Source organism: Chrysemys picta, chromosome 1 (assembly GCF_011386835.1).
Source record: "Chrysemys picta bellii isolate R12L10 chromosome 1, ASM1138683v2, whole genome shotgun sequence".
NCBI lineage: Eukaryota > Metazoa > Chordata > Testudines > Emydidae > Chrysemys > Chrysemys picta.
In genome coordinates, this window is record NC_088791.1 from 1783556 (window position 1) to 1806806 (window position 23251).

General features: G+C 49.1%; 2 protein-coding genes across 3 annotated transcripts in view; one reads left to right on the plus strand and one right to left on the minus strand.

Moving 5' to 3' along the window:
- LOC135983191 (C-type lectin Cal-like) overlaps window positions 1-23251 on the minus strand; it is a 235504-nt gene that overhangs the window by 183727 nt on the left and 28526 nt on the right. The window lies entirely within an intron of this gene.
- LOC101939714 (C-type lectin-like) overlaps window positions 1-23251 on the plus strand; it is a 525580-nt gene that overhangs the window by 171305 nt on the left and 331024 nt on the right. The gene's annotated exons all lie outside the window — the stretch shown is intronic.

Here is a 23251-nt window from a genome sequence, read left to right on the forward strand (position 1 = left end):
ACCAGGCCTGGGGCTCTAAAATGGAGCCCACACCTCCTGGCAGGAATACCTTGTCCTCACCCCCCTCTTACTGTCACAGTGGTTTGCATCCAAGCCCATGGTTTAGCAATTCATTTCAGCTGAGGGTGACCCCCTGAGTCGGGACAGGCTAAGCACAGTTCTGTTGCCCTTTACTCATACAATACAAATGGCAACATTTCATAGGGTTACCATACATCCGGTTTTTCCCGGACATGTCCAGCTTTTCGCAATCAAACCCCCGTCCGGGGGGAATTGCCAAAAAGCTGAACATGTCCGGAAAAATGCCGGCCGGGCACTTCCCCTCCCACGGCTGCTCTGCTCCTCCCCTGACTCTTCGGCTCTGTTAAGAGCCGAGCTGCCCGAGCGCTATGGGCTTCAGGCAACCCCCTTGCCTCCGGACCCCAGCCGCCGGCCAGGCACTTCCCCTCCCGGGCTCCGGCGCAGGGTCCGGAGGCATGGGGGCTGCCTGAAGCTGGTAGCGCTCGGGCAGCTCAGCTCTGTGTCAGGGAAGGTTGACTCGGCTGGCATCGTCTGGCGAAAAGGCTACCTGGGTCTAGGAGTGTGTGAACCCATCTTCCCTCCCCTTTTCCTCTCTGTGTGAGCCACTGACAGTCTGATCATCTCACTGGATGCAACAGAGTAAGCGGCGCCGTCTCTCTGAGATTAGCCGACGCTCTTTTGCTGAAGGGAGGTGTAGAGGGTCATGGCCATCCTCGTTAGTCTCTCTTATGTGAGTACCCTGTAGAGAGAGATCCTTAGTTTATAAGCCGCTAGCGCGGACAGGGCATCCTTCTCCCTGTAAGTGTGTAATTAGAAAATAAGTGGGGGACAGTCTAAGCATTCCCTTTCACCCCCTAAGGGTACCCCAGCTTATTTCATGTACGTACATTATAGTCCGACAACCTGCAAGTATTTAGATAGTTGGAATCTTTTACACGCGTGGCAAATCCATCTAAACAATGCCCACTAGAAAGTACCTTCGATTTAAATAAACTTAAATATCTCAAAAAAACCCTGGCTTCGCCAAAAGCCTCTAATACACAGTAAAAGCAATTTGTCTGTTAGTAAGAAAAAGCAACAAAGAGACTCCACGAGTCTCAAGTGCGGAGTCTAAAAGACTCCCCAAAAAAATTAAAAGCCCAAGTACACCATTTACAACTTAAATGTAAGGCATCCAGCTGTCTTCCCCCCCCCGAGCAATTCCTTCTGCTCCCCTTTATCCCCAATTAGTTAGGTTTAAAAGTAAGAAGAAAACTGCTGAAGACATTGTAGATTTCTTCAGTAACATTCAGCAGTAGCAGCCCGTGCCGCCTCCTCCCCCTCCACTGTCTGAGTCTGCTCACGAATCTCACCCGGCAATGCCAACTTCACCACCGCATGTATCAGCTGCACACATTGTTCTTTCTTCTCCTGAGAGAGAAGCCTCCTCATCACCACAAAGGGGTGATTCTGATCTTCCCAGTAGCTCTCCCGAGTCTGGTCCTTCTAGGAGGGTACCCGTTATTTTACTAAAAGCGTAACACGGGCACTCCAGGTTCCTTTAAGAAAACTGCCCGAGACTAAAAAACAGTTGGTTACCGTGCATGCCCCGTGGTCACCAAAAGATCTAAGAAACTTGGTGAAAAAATGTCCTAATGTCAAAAAAAAGCCAAAAAATTTTAGAGACGAATTCCGGACGGTGGTTTAGTGTTATAATCCATCTTGGGCAGACATTAATCAACTCTTATGGATGATTATGCCAGCCGAAGTTCGACAATGGCTTACCAGACAGGCAGCTTGGCCAAGTGCCAACCCTGGAATTGACCGTGATTTGAGAGAGGCTAGGAACCGTCTCTTAAATTCTATTACGGAAGTCTGCCCTAAAAAAACAAATTAAACAAAAACCACCTACTGTAAACAAAATAAAAAAGAGTCCCCTGCTAATTATCTAGATAAACTAACTAAAGTTTTTAAACAACATTCGGGAATTGCTCAGCCAGCTGAAAGTGCCAGAGAAGCCGTAGGGGCTGCTTTCGTTCAGAGACTCTTACCAAAAATTCAGCAGCAGTGTGACGTTATTGACATAAACTGGGACCATATAGATCATTGTTGCAACCAAGGTCCTGTAGTGGCACCCAAATCTTGTATAAAGGGGGTCAAATGGGGTGTCTAGGACAAGGTTATGGTTTACTGGTTATGATTATGCTGTCTATATGTGTGTATCAGTTTTGTAGTTGAAGTTATGAATATTGGCTCTATACTGTCTGTATGGCAAACTTATGCTATGCTTCTGGGTGACATCCCAGACAAGCTGAGATTAGCTCTGCCTAGCCTGCTTGATGGCCCATTAAGGACCATCAGCTATACAATGGACCCATTGAGAGAAGGCAGATACGCCTTGTACCTCAGCAAAGTATGCAGGGACTGGCCCTGTGACTCCAGACTCCATGTTGCTGTAATTTTCCACAGTAAGAACAAAGAGGTGATCTTACACCTGGAAAAGACTATATAAGGCTGATGCCTGATCTCCATCTTGTCTTCAATCCTGCTTCTTACCTCTGGAGGAACTTTGCTACAAGCTGAAGCTTTGAACAAAGGACTGAGGACCCATCCCAGCGGGGGATGTATTCCAGAGACTTGATCTGAACCTGCAGTTTATTCCATCGCAGCTGCAAGCCTGAACCAAGAACTTTGCCATTACTGTATGTAATTGATTCCATTTAACCAATTCTAACTCTCATCTCTATCTTTTTCCTTTTATGAATAAACCTTTAGATTTTAGATTATAAAGGATCGGCTACAGCGTGATTTGTGGGTAAGATCTGATTTGTATATTGACCTGGGTCTGGGGCTTGGTCCTTTGGGATCAGGAGAACCTTTTTCTTTTACTGGGGTATTGGTTTTCATAACCATTTGTCCCCATAACGAGTGGTACTGGTGGTAATACTGGGAAACTGGAGTATCTAAGGAGATTGCTTGTGAGACTTGCAGTTAGCCAGTGGGGTGAGACTGAAGTCCTCTTAGTCTGGCTGGTTTGGTTTGCCTTAGAGGTGGAAAAAACCCCAGCCTTGGGCTGTAACTGCCCTATTTGAGCAATTTGTCCTGAGTTGGCACTCTCAGTTGGGTTCCGCCAGAACCGCATTGTCACAGTGGCGTAGTCGTGCTTGGATCCACAGAACCAGGTCAATTAAGCTTTGGGTCAGAACCCCACGCTATCCAAATTTGAATTTTGGGATTGAGAGTTTTGTTGGTTAAAGAGCTGCTGCAATGGCTGAGCAAAGAGCGTATGAGGGACTTGGGAAAAAAGCCCTGGAAAATTTGTGTTCAGAAAAGAGGATAAGCTTTAGAAAGAAAGCTACAAAGGAAGAATTGAGAAATTTGCTAATAGCCAGTGATCAGGGGGCAAGAGCACAGCCCTTACCTGAGGCTGCAGAAGAGGCAGAAAAAATTAGGATGCAAAGGGTGACAAGTAAACTGCAATTTGAGCATGAACAGAAGCTAGCAGATCTTCGATTGCTGGAGAAGCACAAAATAGCAGAGTTAGAAAGAGAGAGAGAGAAAGAGGCTGCCGAGAGAGAGAAAGAGGCTGCCGAGAGAGAGAAAGAGGCTGCTGAGAGAGAGAAAGAAGCTGATCAAAGAAAGAAGGAGGCTGATGAGAGAGAAGAGAGAGCCCGTAAGGGGCGTCTAGAGCTGCTCGCTGCTGAGCAGGAGACTCACAGGATGGAACAGGAGACGGCCAGACTTCAGCTCCAAGTAATGGAAGAGCGGAGAAAGTCATCCCCACCTGGTACTCCACTTCCTCCCCGCCATGAGAAAAACTGGGAAAGGATGTGTCCCATTTACAATGATACTGAGGATATAGAGGAGTTTTTGTCTACCTTTGAACGCCTCTGCAATCTGTACCAGATCCCTGAGGGTCAGCGAATGCCTGTCCTGCTAACCAGACTGACTGGAAAAGCCAGGGAGGTGTTTAATGACTTGGGGGAACAAGAAGCATTAAATTATGAGCGGTTTAAGGATTCTGTGTTAAGGCAATTCAAGGTTACTCCTGAATCTTACAGAGTTAAGTTTAGAGAGTTTAAAATGCCTAAGGATTGTACTTTTGTAGAATGTGCTCATAAGCTGATGGGTTTTGTTAAAAAGTGGGTTATGGGAGCCAAGGTTCATGGGAGTTTTGAAAAACTGCTGGATTTAATAACTTTGGAACAGTTCTTAGACATTGTGCCTGACAATGTGAGAGCAGCTGTGTGTGACAGGGACCCTGAGTCAGTCCTACGGGCAGCAGAGATTGCTGATGCCCATACCCAAAACAGGGCTCGAGAAGGGTGTAAAACCCCGGGGAAAACTGATCACCATTCTCCCCAGTTCAAGAGGAGGGAAGGATTTAAAAATAAACCTGACTCTTCTAAAGGAGTTCAAGGGGGCCCGGAGGGTAGGAATTCACATCCCCAGCAGGTTACATGCTATCGCTGTGGTATGCTGGGCCACATGAGACCAGACTGCCCGACACTGAAGGGCAGCCCAAAACCAGCAACCCCAAATGCCACGGCCAATGCTAACCCTGTTGTTGTAAACTCACAGGCAAGCCACACAGAGCCCAGCATTGGTGCCCTGTGTGCAAATGCTGTTTCTGTTGTCTCTGAAGGATTTGACCTTAAAACTCACATTAAAGCTAAATATGGGGGAAATAATGCAGAGTTTATTAGCAGTGCAGAAGTGAATGGAGTGAGGTGTATGGCATGGAGGGACACCGCAGCAGATATAACTCTGGTTAAAGCAAGTCTGGTCAGGAAGGAAGATTATTTGCCAGGTGAAGATGTAACTGTTGTAGCCTTATCTAAGTATTTTGTCAGGGTGCCTTTGGTTAAAATCCACCTGAAATGGAAGGGATTGGAGGGCACCATGGTTGTGGGAGTAAAAGACATAATCCCTAAGGATATTATGATTGGAAATGATATTAAAGCTATGGTCAGTCAAGTTAATACAAACCAGGCACAAGAGAGGATTGATCCTAAGGTTGTGCCTATGGAGGGTTTCTCCAAAAGTTTGTCTTTGGAAAGTAGCTGTTTGGCTGTGAATGAAGTTTCTGAATGTCTATCTAATGTCTCAGAAGTAAATCTGGAATTAGATCAAGCGAAGGGAGAGGAGGACAAGGAGATTTTGGATGAGCCTAGGCAGTCTTGTGAGCTGATGGCTTTATCTAGTCAGCAGTTTGGGAAGGCAAGGAGAGTGGAAGATGGGTGCCCCTATACCTTATCTGTTTCCTGTGCGAAGAATAGTGACAGTGAAGGAAATGTGCCTGTGTCTGTCAGGGGTGTTGACTTGCCTATGGAGGAAGCTACCCCAGTCTCCAAGCAGTTGTCTGTGAACAGCCCGGTGTGCTGGGACAAGGGAAATGAAATCCCAGACAGTATGTCTAGTAAAGGAAAATGCGTCTCCAACTCTTTTTTGTCTGTGGAGCAGACAGTAGGTGCCTTTCGGCCTGTGATGGTTGAGAGTAATTTAGTTGTCTCAGAGTTGGTTCTGGATTCAACCAAAGCCCAGGAAGGGAATGGTCCTAAGTTTGCATCTGCTGGGGAGAATGGCCCCGTAACTAGGTTGCATCCAGTTAGTGGCTTAGCAAAATCCCAGAGACCAAACAGTTCTGGTGCTTGTATTTTGCCTGTTGCTCATGTGTGGTTGGAGAAGGGTGTAACAACTCTGTCTGATCAGGGTGATACCCTAGCCAGGGCACAAGGAGAGCAGAAAGGTAATTTGGTTGTGTTACCTACGGAAAGTTTAACAACTTGTAGCAAAAAGGAAAAAATTCCTAAGCTTGTGTGTGGCAAAGAGAAGGGAAGTATTTCTAACCTTTTATCTAGGAAGTCTATGGGTTCGCCTGAAAGGGGATTGTGTAGAGATCTGCCTGATGGGCCAAAGGTGATCCTGAATATAAGTAAGATCCAGACAGAGTCTGTTGTTGCTCAGGAAAGTGTGCCTTTAGAGCAAGCCCTAGGTGAAGAGGGTAAGGGCAGAATTTCTGTGAGGGGTGAATTGCTGCTTAGAAAAGCTCCTGGAGAAAGGAATCCTCATGGTACTCGGTGCAAGCAGTTCCCTGCAGTTGAAGGGTGTGAGAGTGATTTAATCAAGGAAGTTTCAGTTCCTAGCAGCCAAAAATTGTCTGTTGTGAAGGGATCCACTAACTTTCCTTGTAAAAGATCCAGTGTGGGTAGCTTTGAGAAGGTCTCAGAGGAAGTAAAAGTTGTTAAGGGATTGAGGCATCCCTATAACCAAGTGGCTGTGTGGGGCCAACTTGTTGGGGAGACAATGGTGTTGGAACAGGAATGTCTCCTTTCTGATTCTTTAAATGAGCAGTTTGTGCTTCAGGGTTTGAGGACAGATTTGGTTACTGATGTGTTAGAGCAGAGCAGTTTTATGGCTAAATGCTTGAGGATGCGGGGGAGAGGAAGCAAACTCTCACCCGCAGACTCTTTGGATTTGTGTGGTATCTCTTTAAGACAGAGTCCAGCCTTGGAGATGATAGCAGTTACGAATATGAAAACTGGTGGACTGGCTCTGGTCTGGGGTAGTGCAAATTACTTGCCTGGCTGGGAAAGGAAGGACTTGCTAATAGCTGTTAGCAAAGAGGGCCCACCCCATCAGCCAGTGAATTCTGTTAAGCAAGAGAAATCAGGGTTTGATCCTGCAGGACAAGGAGGAAAGAGAAAACGGAATTTTGCAAAGGGAAGCCACAGGTTGACCCTAAAATGCCCAAACTCCAATGGTATTGAGCCAAAGGGGTGGCATGACAAACATGACTGTAGATGGACACTTGCAATGAACTTGTTGTTATTGCTAAATTTTGTAATTAATGTGTTGCTATTGCCACAAACGGTAAAAATATACAATGTGCCTAATCTTTTGGAGAATTCATTGAACATGTTAAAAGGAATACATGAAAACACACGTTAATTTAAAAGGCCTTGTTACACTGGGGTTTCACAGGCAATGCATATAAACAATATGGGAACTTTTCACAGGGGAAAGGACATTCCAGACCTAATGTGCTGTATGAAAAGGAAGACTGAGGCACACTACCATATTGCTTTCATGGCTAAATGCCAAGATTCCTGGACTATGAAGAACATTAATATCTGCATTTATACGATGTTAATTGGGTTCCAAACATTGGCCCGAGCTTGTATGGATAAAGTAGCAGTTTTCTTTAGCTCTTGGCAAGATCACATGGCACATACAGGAACCATGCTGCCAGAGCAGATCCAATCCACTATTGTTCTAACTAAGTGTTACCTTGAGTTTGTAAAGAGGTTCAATCATGTTATTGAACATGACTTTGATGAACCATTTCTGTTATACACTGGTATGGCTTCTAACCCAATACTAGCTGTAGTGAGACAGAACCCAGGATGGGGAGCTCTTGGGATGCAGTCAGTGATGTTTGTGTCATCCCTTCCTGCATCAATTTTGCGTTGGGGGTGTGACATTATTGACATAAACTGGGACCATATAGATCATTGTTGCAACCAAGGTCCTGTAGTGGCTCCCAAATCTTGTATAAAGGGGGTCAAATGGGGTGTCTAGGACAAGGTTATGGTTTACTGGTTATGATTATGCTGTCTATATGTGTGTATCAGTTTTGTAGTTGAAGTTATGAATATTGGCTCTATACTGTCTGTATGGCAAACTTATGCTATGCTTCTGGGTGACATCCCAGACAAGCTGAGATTAGCTCTGCCTAGCCTGCTTGATGGCCCATTAAGGACCATCAGCTATACAATGGACCCATTGAGAGAAGGCAGATACGCCTTGTACCTCAGCAAAGTATGCAGGGACTGGCCCTGTGACTCCAGACTCCATGTTGCTGTAATTTTCCACAGTAAGAACAAAGAGGTGATCTTACACCTGGAAAAGACTATATAAGGCTGATGCCTGATCTCCATCTTGTCTTCAATCCTGCTTCTTACCTCTGGAGGAACTTTGCTACAAGCTGAAGCTTTGAACAAAGGACTGAGGACCCATCCCAGCGGGGGATGTATTCCAGAGACTTGATCTGAACCTGCAGTTTATTCCATCGCAGCTGCAAGCCTGAACCAAGAACTTTGCCATTACTGTATGTAATTGATTCCATTTAACCAATTCTAACTCTCATCTCTATCTTTTTCCTTTTATGAATAAACCTTTAGATTTTAGATTCTAAAGGATTGGCAACAGCGTGATTTGTGGGTAAGATCTGATTTGTATATTGACCTGGGTCTGGGGCTTGGTCCTTTGGGATCAGGAGAACCTTTTTCTTTTACTGGGGTATTGGTTTTCATAACCATTTGTCCCCATAACGAGTGGTACTGGTGGTAATACTGGGAAACTGGAGTATCTAAGGAGATTGCTTGTGAGACTTGCAGTTAGCCAGTGGGGTGAGACTGAAGTCCTCTTAGTCTGGCTGGTTTGGTTTGAGACTCTTACCAAAAATTCAGCAGCAGTTAAAAACTATCTGTATTAGCTAGCAAACTAAACCCCTTTCTGAATTAGTGACAGTCGCCAATCATTGTGCAGCTTGCATAGTGCAAAAAAAAAACAACTACTAAAACAAAACTGTTAACATTGCAGTTAAAAATTTATCAAAACCAGGGCCGTAAAAAAATAAAAAAAGAACAAAAACGAAGCCATAAGCGAAAAAAAAAAAAAGTCCCTCATATCCTGCCCAGCCCAAGTACACTGCATGCTACATTTGTGGCCAAAAAAGACACTAAAAAAATGCGTGCCCAACCCGATTATCTCAGAACCATCCACCTCCTTTCCCAAATCCTAAAGCATCTACTTTTACCCCACAAACTACCTCTTACTAGAGCAGCCTAAAAAATGTAACTGCATCATAAATCCTTCAATTCCCATTAATCAAAAATGTCCCTATGTAAACTGTAAAATTGCAAGACAATCTGTTACTTGTCTTGTAAATACTGAAGCTAGTAGATCTGCTCTAAGATCCGCGAAGTTTCCCTCTGTTCCTTTGTCAGCTTTGTCTGTAAATGCCGTTGGCAATTCAAATCAACCTGTTTCGCATCCTGTCACAAAACCCCTTGTGGTTTCACTAGGGCCCCTTGCTGACAAGCATGCATTCCTGCTCAGCCCCTCCTCTCCTGTAAATCTGCTAGAAAAAAATCTTGTGTGTAAATTAAGCTGTACTATCTATTGCACACCAAATAGCATATTCTTACAGGTTCCTGAGGAGAATACTAATCTAGTGTTGGCTACACTCCACATAGAGGAGCCAGCTAAATTACCAACAACTCTTAGCCCTGACCTTGTGCATTTGTTATCACAAGTTCCCCCTCATCTCTGGTCTCAACATGCCAATGAAGTGAGACAGATTCAGACTGCTGAACCAGTTAAAATTTTTGTTGATCCTTCTAAAGCTTTGCCAAAAGTTCCCCAGTATCCTCTGCGTCCTGAGGCAGAGAAAAATATAGCCCCAGTAATGGAGTCTTTATTACAGCAGGGTATTATTGTTGCCACCACCAGTTCTTGTAATACTCCTATCTTTCCTGTAAAGAAGCCAAGAAAAAACACCTATTGGTTTGTTCAAAATCTCTGTTCTAAAAAATGCTACAACATTTAGACAGTTGAATAAAATTAATCTGAATATTTACAAAAGGTCCCCAAGGGGGAGGGGGAGCTGCCTGCCTAACTTTAACAGCTTTACCAATGTTATGCTGCTGACAAATCACACATTGTTGACAGTAGTGATGTGCAATGACTGGAAAACCGAATGCACACCAATTTCGGTTAACTGCATTAACCATTCCCTCTGGGGCACCTGGCACTGGTCACTGTTGGAAGACAGGACACTGGACTAGATGTACCTTTGGTCTGACCCAGTCTGGCCACTCTTATGTTCTTATGTATTATTCTCCATCCCGTCCCTTATGTATCCCAACAGCATTTGCTTTTTTGGCCACAGCTGCACATTGAGCAGATGTCTCCACGGAGCTTCCACGCTGACACTCAGGGCCCTTTCCTGGGTGACACAGAACCCCACCAGGTGTGTGACAGTTCAGAACATTCCCTCCCCGGAGCAATACCCTGCCTTTGGCAGCACTGAGCTTCCTTTGCCATCGTGTCGCCCGTCCCCTTGGCTTGTTTGGGGCTCTGTGAAGTGTCTCACAGTCCTCACTCTGCCTGACTGTAACCCTTCTGCCTATCTGAGTTGGCAGCAACAAGGGCCGGATTCAGTATCTATGGGTTCTGTTTCAGTAATGCAATGCAAAACCGGCTCGAGCCCCCACCCAGTGACCTGGGACAATTACATACCGCCCCCCCGAGCGCCTCTAAGAGGCAATACTTCCCCTCTCGCAAGCACGGAGTCTGAGTGTAGCAGAAAATGTTTAATAACATGAGGTAAATGACATCAGCATTAAATTGGGAAAACACCACAAACAGGATTCATAGCACAAACCATGAGCAAAAGACCCACCCCCAAAGTCCCTAAAGTCCAACAACCCAAAAGTCTCTGTCCCTGGTCAGTACAGCCCCAGAGTTCAAAAGTTTATCTGCAGACTCTTACCCCCCACCCCAAGCCTGGGTGGAAATGGGGGGAAGAAAGGGGCACGTGGGGTATTAAGGGGCACCTTACATGGTCCAAGGCCGACTGCCCCGCCTCTCCATGGGGTTCTTCACCACGAGCCGTTCCACTCCACCAGCCACTCCACTCCTCCAGCCGTCCTGCAAATGGCTCCGCTCCGCTCGCCATCCCATGGGCGGCGCCAACTGTCCCACAAACTGCTCCGCTCGCCATCCCATGGGTGGTACCAACTGTACCACAAACTGCTCCGCTCGCTGCTTAGCAATAAATCTTCAGGCTCCCCCACTAGTTAACAAAGGTGATCTCAGCTCAGTGATTTCAGCTCATAGTAGGGGAGCCCCAGTGTACTATTGGCCCAAAGTGAATTCAGCATAGCCGCCTGTAATTAGACTCTTAATGGAATCAAAATAAGCTCTGCTATTCAACAGGGGAGAGAGAAGGTGGTGCAATTGGTGTTTCAGGCCCTCAAAAGGGGCCCATAACATCAGGTACAAATACTTGTCCCCAGGCTCTCTCTGGGTTTTGTAACCCATGCCCCTTGTCTAGCGAATGCTACTTAGTTACTGGTGAGTCCCTCTGTCATACAACAGTTCCACTGGCCTAGATTCACAGAATCAGGGTAACAACACTTTATTCTTCCTGCCCCAATAACAGAGAAACTGGGGATCCCACACCAGTCAAAGTAACCACTTTCAGTTGCTGTTGTCTCAGGCTGGCGGGTGGGTGTGCCTATGCAAACAAGATCAGCCCCTGAAGTTCTTTTCCACACTCACCATAATTCACCATCAGATGTCAGGGTAGAGCTCATCCTGACTCTGCTTACATCCTCCCCCCCAGCCGAGAATTTGTTGTCCCGACAAATCACACTCCCTGTTATACCAACTCACGGGTTCCCTCCAAAGGGCCTCAGATAGCCCACTTTAGCTTCCACAAGACTGTGTGCTAATGTAGTGGCTCCTCACCAGTCACCCCAGGTGCATCATAAGTTAACCATTTTACTGGTCTTATTACCCTGTGTCGTCTATTGAGAATCTCTGCTGCCATGGTAGGGGGGACATCCTCTTGAGCAATGGATGGAGAGGTTTCCTTTGAGGGCCCCTCAGCTATTGGCATAGGCCCCTGCATTTCTAGTTCTAACAGTGGAGGGGCCAAGGTGCCCAGGACATCCTCCACCTGTATGTCTCCACTGTCCAATAACCTGTGTGTGTCATCACACGGGGGTCCCACCAGTGGCTCAGGGGTGTCAGGGATGGGCCTAAATACTTCTGCCATGGGGTTTAGGGTGGAAGAGGAGGAGATCCCTTTTGATTCATTCAGCAGATCGAGACTGAAATCTTGTCTCCATCCCAGGATACACCATGGTTGTGTCTTCCTCCTCAGAGTCGCTCTCAGATGTGATGCATGGGGGTAGGTTAGCTGCAGGGGGCCGGCTGTCCACGTTGGAGGGCGGCTTTGGTCCAGCACCTTCGTTCTGCCCAGTTGCCCTGTTGTGGCCCATCTCATAAGGGGTGCCTACCAATTCCCCCACAGGGAGCAAAAGGTTTCTATGCAGTGTATTTATCTGCCCTGGACCCTCTTCAGGTTTGATCTTGTAGACTGGCAGGTTTCCTAGCTTTTCCATCACCTTTTAAGATATTGCCTTCCATCTGTCAGCTATCTTGTGTTTGCCAGCAATACCCAAATTTCGCAGCAGGACTCTGTCCCCTGGCTGGAGTTCTTGCAGACATACCCTAGCATCATATCGATGTTTGTTGCGGTCTGCGTTCTTCCGAGCTGCAGATGTAGCTAAGTGATAAGTGATCGCACAGCTTTTCTCTTAGTCGGGATACATATTGCTGATGAGTTTCATAGCTATCTCCATCCTCTGATACACCAAAGCACAGGTCTATGGGTAATCTTGGTTCTCGCCCAAAAATTAAGAGATATAGGGTGACTCCTGTAGCATCATTCTTTGTGGCATTGTAGGCATGCACCAGAAATGTGACATGTTGGCTCCAGGTTGCCTTCTGCTCTGGTCGCAAAGTCCCCAAGATATCTAATAGGGTTCGGTTGAACCTCTCTGGCTGAGGATCACCTTGCGGGTGATAAGGCATTGTTCTAGACTTTTTGAACCCTGCTATCCTCAGCACCTCCTTCAGAAGGTGACTCTGAAAGTCCTGCCCCTGATCAGAGTGTATCCCGGCTGGGAATCCATAAACTGAGAAATATTTTTCCCACAGTACTCGAGCGACAGTGGTGGCCCTCTGATCACGTGTGGGATATGTCTGCGCATATTGCGTATAATGGTCAGTCACTACAAGAATGTTTCCAATATTTGTCTTGTCTACTTCTAAAGACAAGAAATCAGTGCATACCAGCTCCAGAGGTTTGTTGCTGGTGATGTTCTTCAAATATACAGCCTTCGTGGGCACAGTTTTCCTTTGAACACATCGAGCGCAGGTCTCACATTTCCTGAGAACATCTTCAGCCATCCGGGGCCAATAGAACCTACTACAAATACATTCCAGGGTCCTCTCCATCCCTAAATGTCCAAAGTCATCATGCAGGGCCCTCACGGCCAGGGCTCTGTACTCTTTTGGCAGCACTAGCTGTGCTCGGTGCTTTTGTAAAGGGTCTGTGGTCACTTGGTGTAGCACTCCCTGAATCAGTTTTAGTTTGGTCCATTCGCTCAATAGTAGTTTACCCTCAGGGTTAGGTGGGACAACCACAGCTGGGCTTCGCCCCTCCCTTTTGGCAAGTAGTGTATCACGAATGTCAATATCTTGCAGCTGGGCTTCCTGCCAGTCAGCCGCATTGAGCATGGGCAAAGGAGATTGGTCCAATGCAATATAGTTCACTGAAGCAGAAGGCATGCATTCAGGGGGCAGGGCCAAAGTTTCTGCAGCACATCCATGAAGGCTCTCATGGGCCGCTGGCTCTTGGCGACTCACACTGCAAATAGTTCTCACTCCATCCGTGGGTATTACAGCAACTCCTTGTACCTGTGGACGCCTGGACAATGCATCTGCATCTACATTGCTTCTCCCTGATCGGTATTGAATGCTGAAGTCATAGCTAGCCAAAGCGGCCACCCATCTTTGCCCTGTAGCATCCAGCTTAGCACTTGTTAACACATAAGTCAGTGGGTTGTTGTCCATCCACACCTGGAACTGAGCACTATACAAGTAGTCTCGAAATTTCTCAGTGATGGCCCATTTCAAGGCCAAAAACTCCAGGTTGTGGGTGGGATAGCGAGTTTCACTATCAGACAGTCCTCGGCTGGCAAAGGCTACAGGTTTACGTTTGCCTTCCACCTCCTGGTACAGTACTGCTCCCAGACCTTCCAAACTGGCATCAGTATGCAGGATAAACAGCTTGCTTGGGTCAGCAAAGACTAGGACCGGAGCATGAGTTAAGCAAGTAATGATTTCTCGAAAAGCCCTTTCACATCTCTCATCCCACCGTGGCCCAAATGGTTCGAAGGGGCCATAGTGTCTCTGCACTGGAGGCTTTGGGGACCTCCCCTTATTCTTGGTCTTAGATTTGTTCTTCCTGGACTGGTATCCCCTGGTAAGATCATTCAGAGGTTTTACAATCGTAGCATAGTTTTTCACAAATCTGCGGTAGTAGCCACTAAACCCAGGAAAGGTCTTGAGTTCTCTGTAGTTACTTGGACATGGCCATGTAGCGAGTGCTTCTATTTTATCAGGATCAGTACTCACACCCTCTTGGGACACTATGTGACCTACATACTTCACTGAGGTCCTGCAGAACTGGCATTTGTCAATTGAAAGCTTCAAACCATAATCCTCCAACCTATCAAGCACTTTAAGAAGTCTTTCTTCATGCTCCTCCCAGGTTCTTCCAAACACCATCAGGCCATCCAAATAAACTAACACTTGCAGTAAATTCATGTCTCCCACAACTTTCTCCATAAGACGTTGAAATGTGGCAGGTGCTCCAGAAATCCCTTGGGGCATGCGTTCAAACTGATAAAACCCTAATGGGCAGATGAAGGCTGTCTTCTCCTTATCTTCTTCACCCAGAGGGATCTGGTAGTATCCACTCCGAAGATCCAACACAGAGAACCACTGGCTTCCCAGCAAACAGTCTAAGGCATCTTGGACTCGGGGCATTGTGTACTGATCAACCACAGTACGGAGGTTTAGGGTGCGGTAGTCAATACACATCCGGATTTTCCCATTCTTTTTACAGACCACCACAATGGGTGAGGCGTATGGGTTGCGGGACTCCGTAATGATGCCATTCGCAGCCAGCTCCTGAAGATGTTGTCGCACATCTTCCATCTCGGAGAGAGCAATCCTCCTACATCTCTCCCTGAAAGGTCGAGAGTCATGTAGTCTGATGTTGTCCTCTACTCCTTTTGCACATCCCACATCTCACTCATGCAATGAGAACACCTTGGATCTTTCACAAAATTTCCTCCTCAGGCGATCTTTCCACTCCTCGGACAACGGTGAATCTCCAAAGTCAAACTTTGCAGGGTCTATTGTCGGAACTTGAGTCTCACACTGGGGTTTTACAATTGATTCAGGCTCAAAGAGGTCTGCTATCTTTTGTCCTTGCTTCACAACAACATCTCAACTTGTTTCATTAGCGATCAGTATAGTCACCTTTTTCTGGGCTTCAGCAGGTAGGGTTATGACTCCACTGGGGACCAGCACTCCTTCCAGGAGCTCTCCTTCAACCGGCTGCTCTACCATTGCTGATGCCCCTTTACAGCCTTTCAGACGGGTACTCATGACAAGCACTTCCTGCTCCGTCCTTGCAGGCACTACTAAGGGGGTTGTGCCCATGTACTTCAGTGCCCCAATCGGTAGCAAAGGTGTCTCCTTTTTAGCGCTCTCAATCTTCCTATAGGCTTTAGCACAAAGCGTATGGATCATCAGGGTATTCAGGTACTGGTCCCCAGCCCATCGTCTGCAGTAATCCGCGAGCACCTCGAAGAGACTGGAGTTAGTCCCTATCAGCACAGACACATCAGAGGTTACTTTAGGGTCAGGGCATATGAAGGCAGCTGTGTCTACCTCTTCCCTTACCCCAGCAACCTCCTCTGGGAATTCCAGGTGCACGATGACATACCCTTGGTAGGGGTATTCATCCATGCTGAGGCCACACAGACCAATGCCAGTCAGTGGCTGTATAGGCAGGTGCCTAAGCATCTGTTGGTAGAATGACTGAAATATAATAGTCACTTGAGATCCAGTGTCAAGCATGGCTTTACACTCCGCCCCTTCAATCCTCACCGTGACCTCTGCTCGAGGCCCTATCAGTCCTGCGGGGATCCCAGCTGGACGGTCTTTTCTGGGGGAATCTTCAAATCCTGCAGGCCTGGGTGGTCCCTGCCCCCAGACCCTCTGGCAGCTACCGGATCTCTCCCAACTGATCCTCAGCTTTCCATACGCTAAGGAGGGGTTTTCTTCATTATGGCACTTGGCAGCACTGTGCCCATCCCGACCACATCGGTAGCAGAAGAATTGTCCTTTCCACCTTTGCCTGGGTGGGACAGTGGCTCTAAATGCTGACTTCTCCATCGCCACAGTCTGGGGCTCCTTATTCCTGGAAATCTTAGCTCGGTCAATGGTGCTTTGCAGTTCAACTATCCGTTCTGTCAGGACCTGCACTTGTTGGGCAAGTTCCTCTGTGGTGCTCACCATCAGTACACTGGCCGTTTGCAGTGGTGTTGTGCCAGCTGGCTCCAAGGTTTGGGCTTCCCAAAACTCGCTGGTAGCCTGCCTTTCTTCCTCTTCTCTGACCTCCTTTATCAGCTAGGAATAACTTGGGGCATGTTCTCGTCGTTCTCTTAGCCGGAGATGAAGTAGAATTGGGTTCTGATACTAGGTTCCTCTTAGAATTTGAGCTAGTCTGGTCCGATCCATCTGTTCAGCAGTCACTGCTCCCCTCATGACAGCTCTCTGAAGCAGTCTCTCCAGCCTCTGTATATAGACTGAAATCTTCTCGCCATTTTGCTGTTGGGAATTAAGGAACTTACAGTAACTGTCTTCAGGGCCCTCTACGCTCCCAAAGGTATGATCAAGGGTCACTAGGCAGTGCTTCACACTGATCCCAGGGTCAATGAGCGTCAGGGTGCGAATCACATCTAATGCTGGGCCACTAAGGCTCTCTATTAGACATCTTCAATTTTCTGCATCGGGTACGGACCATTCCCTCAGCATTTCAGTGGTATGCACCAACCAGGGTTCAAACTCCTCTGCCCCAGCAAATAACCTTAACTTACGACAATTGTTTGATGTAGCATGGGACAACACAACCTTTTCCAATATTTGCCCCAGTGCTTTTGCCCAATCATTGGCTGAGGCTGCGGCCCCTGAGCTAGAGGCTGCAGGGCCGGGGCCCAACAAACCCGACATATTAGCCATTATACAAGCAGTAATTTCCTCAAAATATAACCACAATTGTTTCCCAATGCAGTGGAACACTCAACAGGTGCTTGTGAGGGGTACTGACCCAGGGAATCCCGGTCGAGCCCCCAAAAATGTAACCCTTCTGCCCATCTAAGTTGGCAGCAACAAGGGCCGGGTTCTATATCTAGGCGTTCCGTTTCAATAACGCAATGCAAAACCGGCTCGAGCCCCCACCCAGTGATCTGGGACCATTACATACCACCCCCCCAGGCACCTCTAAGAGGCAATACTTCCCCTCTCGCAAGCACGGAGTCTGAGTGTAACAGAAAATGTTTAATAACATGAGGTAAACGACATCAGCCTTAAATTGGAAAAACACCACAAACAGGATTCATAACACAAACCATGAGCAAAAGACCCACCCCCAAAGTCCCAAAAGTCCAACACCCCAAAAGTCTCTTGAGTCCAGCAACCCCAAAATCACCCAGAAGTCCAACAACCCCAAAGTCTCTGTCCCTGGTCAGTGCAGCCCCAGAGTTCAAAACTTTATCTGCAGAGTCTTACCCCGCACCCCAGCCTGGGTGGAAATGGGGGGAAGAAAGGGGCACGTGGGGTATTAAGGGGCACCTTACATGGTCAAGGCTGACTGCCCCACCTCTCCATGGGGTTCTTCAGCACAAGCCGTTCCACTCCACCAGCCACTCTGCTCCCCCAGTCGGCCTGTCAGCAGCTCGAGCTGTCGCGCAAGCTGCTCCGCTCGCCGTCCCATGGGTGGCACCCACTGTCCCACAAACTGCTCTGCTTGCCATCCTGCTCATTGCTCCAGCTGTCCCACAAACTGCTCCACTTACCATTTAGCAATAAATCTTCAGGCTTCCCCTCTAGTTTATACAGCACTCAATTAGTGTTTCAGGCCCTCAAAAGGGGCCCTCCCCATCAGGTACAAATTTTATTAGAGAATATTTAGAAAAAATAAACGATACAGAAAATTTGAAGCGTTAGTTATTGGTCATTGGGGGTAACATACAGAGTATAGGGGTATGTTGGTGTTTTGGGGCTGGGCAGCACACACATTATATACAGACTGCAATGTCCCCAATGAGGGGTGGGTAACCGGTGGGCGGGATCAGGAAACAGTCGATAAGCGGTGAGGGTCTAACACCCATACGGGAAGTAGAGACAGTCATGGGTATAAGTAAGCGGGCTGGGTAATGGGGATGGGGTGACCCTCACGTGGCGGGATTCAGCTAGGTTTGGTGGGTTTAGGGCTCAGGGGATAGGGTCCAGCAGGGGGTGTGTGTGGGTGCACGAGGTCTCCCCAGCTCACTCTCGGTATTGGTGGTGGCCGGTGATGTGCGCGATGTAGATATCCCGGGACCAACGGATAGTGTCCGAGACCATTAGGTGTCTCATGAGCCATGCGTAATGACGGCCCACCCCACAGGTCCTCAGCACGCGTTCGTTACATGGGTCCCAGGCACCCAGGGCCCCAACGAGCAGAGCGTCGACGTGCACCTCGTAGCCCTTAGTCTGCAGGGTGTCAACTAGGCGGGCATATTTTTCGAGCTTGCGGGCTCGGGCTTCGCGGAAAGCTGGGGTCCTGTTCTCGAACGGAATCGCTACGTCGACCAGGATGATCTTTTTTCCAACCTCGTCCGTGACGACGATGTCTGGGCGCAGCGGGCTGTCGGTGCCAGGGACGGCGCGGTTGACAGTGATCTCTCCCAGACGCGGGTTGATGGCCTTCACTAGACGGTCCTGGACGGCGTTGTGGCGTAGCTGCCAGGCTCTTGCGTGGGGCTTGCAGCAACATAGGACGTGGGGCAGGGTTTCGTTGACGTACCCGCACTTCCTGCAGCGTTTGTCCCGGTTCCCGTGGAGGATGGCACCGTTGAGCGGGACGCAATTCAACCGGGTGCGGTGAATGAACCGCCAGTCGGCAAACCGGGTGAAGCTGCCTGTGGGGAGGAAGTGGTTGCTGGAGTCCCACTTGCTGGTTACTTCGAAGACTTTTCCCTGGTCCGGCTTTTTCTTCAGGGCGTCCACGTAGAGCGTGTGGACGGCGGCTTTCAGGGATCTCTCCAGCACGCCTCTGGCTCCGGGGGTAACGATGATGTTGTCCTCCGTTCTGATCCGCGGTATCAGGATTCCCAGCTCCTGCCATTCCTCGTTCCATTCCCAGCGGCAGCCCAGGCGCTTTCCCAGCCGGCGCGTGGCATTGCGGGCGCGGGTCCACAGCAAGGCGAAATCGCCCCTGTCCCGGGTGAAGTCGCCATCCAGGGAGCCGCTCAAGAAGGTGGCCACATCTCAGTCAGAGGGAGGTCTGCCGATTCGTTTCTCGGTGGCGGCGTGTAGGGCGGTCGTTGCAACGGTCTTCATTTTGGCATCCGGGCACGTCAGGAGGCGGAAGGCGTGCGTGAGGACCGCGATGTCACAGAGGTCTCCCATACGGGGGATGCCTGTGCTTGATGTATACAAGTTCGTTGCTGGCTCTCCGGGGCAGGGACAGCCAGTTTTTGACCAGCTTCCAGATGGCGTTGTCCGCCTTGTTGAGGGGCACCTTTGCCACGGCGGATCCCCTCAGGACGAAGGCGATGCGGGGGATCAGGAAGGTGTTGAGGGCGTTGAGCTTCTGCCACGGCGCCAGCAGGGATGTGTCGATTTTGGCGGCGTCCTGCAGGATCTCCCTGATGGTGTCCTCGGGGGTCTGCCGGACGCGGAAGCTTGTCGGCGTGCTGAGGTGCTGGTACGCCTGCACCTCCGCCAGGGGAACGACGGACTCGCCCTGGATGAGGAACTCCGTCATCAGTACCGAGTCCCTCTTGCTCCCATCAACATGGAGGGACGCACATTTCTTGGCATTGAAGCGGAGTTACGTCCCGTCCAGTCCCTCCCCATCAGGTACAAATTTAAATTTTATTAGAGAATATTTAAAAAATAAACAATACAGAAAATTTGAAGCGTCAGTTATTGGTCATTGGGGGTAACATACAGAGTATAGGGGTATGTTGGTGTTTTGGGGCTGGGCAGCACACATATTATATACAGACTGCAATGTCCCCAATGAGGGGTGGGTAACCGGTGGGCGGGATCAGGAAACAGTCGATAAGCGGTGAGGGTCTAACACCCATACAGGAAGTAGAGACAGTCATGGGTATAAGTAAGCGGGCTGGGTAATGGGGATGGGGTGACCCTCACGTGGCGGGATTCAGCTAGGTTTGGTGGGTTCAGGGCTCAGGGGATAGGGTCCAGCAGGGGGGGGGGGGTGCACGAGGTCTCCCCGGCTCAGTGTCGGTATTGGCGGTGGCCGGTGATGTGCTCGATGTAGATATCCCGGGACCAACGGATAGTGTCCGAGACCATTAGGCGTCTCATGAGCCGTGCGTAATGACGGCCCACCCCACAAGTCCTCAGCACGCATTCATTACACGGGTCCCAGACACCCAGGGCCCCAACGAGCAGAGCGTTGACATGCATCTCGTAACTATCCTCAGCCTCTTTCTTTATTCACTGGGTTTTGTAACCCATGCCCCTTGTCTAGCGAGTGCCACTTAGTAAATGGTGAGTCCTTCTGTCATACAACAGTTCCACTGGCCTTGATTCACAGAATCAGGGTAACAATACTTTATTCTTCCTGCCCCGATAACAGAGAAACTGGGGATCCCACACCAGCCAAAGTAACCACTTTCAGTTGCTGTTGTTTCATGCCAGGCGAGTGGGTGTGCCTATGCAAACAAGATCAGCCCCTGAAGTTCTTTTCCACACTCGCCATAATTCACCACCAGATGTCAGGGTAGAGCTCATCCTGACTCTGCTTACATGACTAACCACAATAACTCTGTGTCAACTGCTCACTTCGCTCCCTCGCTGCTCACCCCTCTTTCCAGAGCATTAGGAAATGCAGGAAACAACACAGGACCAAGTAGGGCCCCCTGAGACCCCCTGCTGTTAATCTCGTGTCATGGTGAAGGTTGACCAGTTAACCCTGACCTGTGTTTCCCATCCCTTAGCCAGTGTCTGATCCTGACAGTACTTCACCCCTCACCCTAAAGCCACCCGCCTTTGTTAGGGCTGGGCGAGGAGCCTGGGTGATGAGTGGGAGAGTCTGTCTGTGCCATTGATGAGTTCTGTACTAAGTGACAAACACTTTGGATGTATCTTCACCAAGCTGAAATCTCTGTTCTGAGTGTGGGCTCCGGTTGTCATCTCTCTTGTGTGTCTGCCCCTATGTGTTGGACTGGAACGTGAAAGGGGCTACAGGCTAACTAACCCAGGCTGCCTACCTAGTGGCCAGCCACGGGCATGTAACCGCTCTAGACAAAAGGCTGCCCCTGCCCAGAGGAACCAGCTTATCACGGCAAAGGCCGCCTAGCAACTAGGGCACCTACTGGGAGTGACAGCAGGTCTGGCTGGTCCTAACAGGGCAGGAGCAGAGCTGTTTGCCCTTCCGGCCATTCTCACTAGCTCAGGCTGAGGAGCTGCCTGGAGAAGCCTGATGAGCTGTGGAACCCGGCCTTGCTGAACTCCGATGGCCCCCCAAGGACTCTCCAGAGCAGGGGAGCTGGTGAGGGGCCAGGCATCCAGGGGGCCATAAATATGGATTCTCCTCAGAATACACACTACTAGCTAAATCACTTTGGTAACAGGTGGAGGAGCTGAGAGCTGGAACTGATGCAGAGAATAAGGATGAAGGTAAATGCGTCTGACTCTGCTGTTGGCCTCTGGATTATCTGTGCTCTCCTGTGCTTCCTCTGGTGAGTGAAGAGCGACAGTGTCAGGCCTGTGCGATGCCGGCCTGTGCGCTATGCAGCACCCACCGTGGGCCCTGAGAGCCCAAGCGCTGCAGCCTTTGGTGGGATCCTGGGGGGGGCGTAGGCTACTGGGGTATCTCGGGGGCCCGCGCTGGTCCTGGGGCCTCTGGCAGCGGGGTGAGGGGCTCCATTGTTGTGAAGGGTTCACAGGCAGAGAGTCTGTGTCTGGGGTCTGGAGCAGGGCGATTGTTTCTCTGAGCAGGGATGTCCTTCCCTTTGCACCCACTTTCCTCTCACTGGTTCTCCCCATGAACTGCCCCCCAGAGCACCAGCGTCCCCTCAGCAGGGACGAATGCTGATTTAGGGCAGGATCCTGTGTCCCTTCCTTAAATCAACGGGAGCTTTGTTTGCAAGAAAGGCTGGTGGCCATTTCATTAGCCCTTGTACAGCAGAGGAACAATAAGAGGCTGTAGGCAAATGCCGTGATTGAGGTGAAATGCAAAGCAGGTCAATATTTACTGCTCACTGTGGTCTGGTTTTCAGCCAGTAACTCCCCATCTCCCTCAGTCAAGCTCAACTCTCCAGCTTTCTCCCTGACATCTCCTCCTGCTGCCAGCTCACGCAGCATTGAGCACCTGCCTTTCCTCCAGCCCCCCCTTGTCTCGCACCTTCGTGCTCTAGCTCAGCCACAAGATATGGGCTCCCTGCCAGACTCAGCAGGGGAGAGTCTCCGACCTGTGTGTTAGAGGCTATCAGACGCTCCTGGCCTTAACACCTAGGAACGATTGGAAACGTTGTTTTTCTCCTGGCCCCGGCATCAAGCTCCCTGTGACGCTGGCAGAGCAGGGGCCACGTCTCCACTGACAATACAGAGCTGGAACCAGGCTTGCTCACGGGGCTTTAGGGTTGTTAAAACAGGTATTAGAATGAGAAGATGGGTTTAGACTTTATTGAATGCTCATGAGTTGCTGCTTGCAATCACCTCACTTACAGCACCTGTGTCCCATGTTGTATGGTCATATCAGAGTATTTCCATTGTAAGCCTCTGTGACTGTGTAAATCATCAGACAGGAGAGAAATGTGCACGTGAGATGTTGGCAGACCAGGTGCCAGCTCATGTCAGGGCCCCAGGTCTCAGTGAACCCTGACAAATGCACAGCTGCAAACCAGTCTGGCTCACCTGTATGTCAGTGGTGCTGAGATAGATACTAGAGTTGTAAGAATGGGTTTGGTGTTTAGACCTTAGGGTATGTCTACACTACGGGATTAATCCGAATTTATATAATTCGAATTTGGAAAACAGGTTGTATAAATTCGAAATGTATGCGGCCACACTAAGCACATTAATTCGGCGGTGTGCGTCCAAGTACCGGGGCTAGCGTCGATTTCTGCAGCGTTGCACTGTGGGTAGCTATCCCATAGCTATCCCATAGTTCCCGCAGTCTCCCGCGCCCATTGGAATTCTGGGTTGAGATCCCAGTGCCTGATGGGACAAAAAACATCGTCGCAGGTGGTTCTGGGTACAGCCTCACCTCCTCCCTCCCTCCCTCCCTGCATGA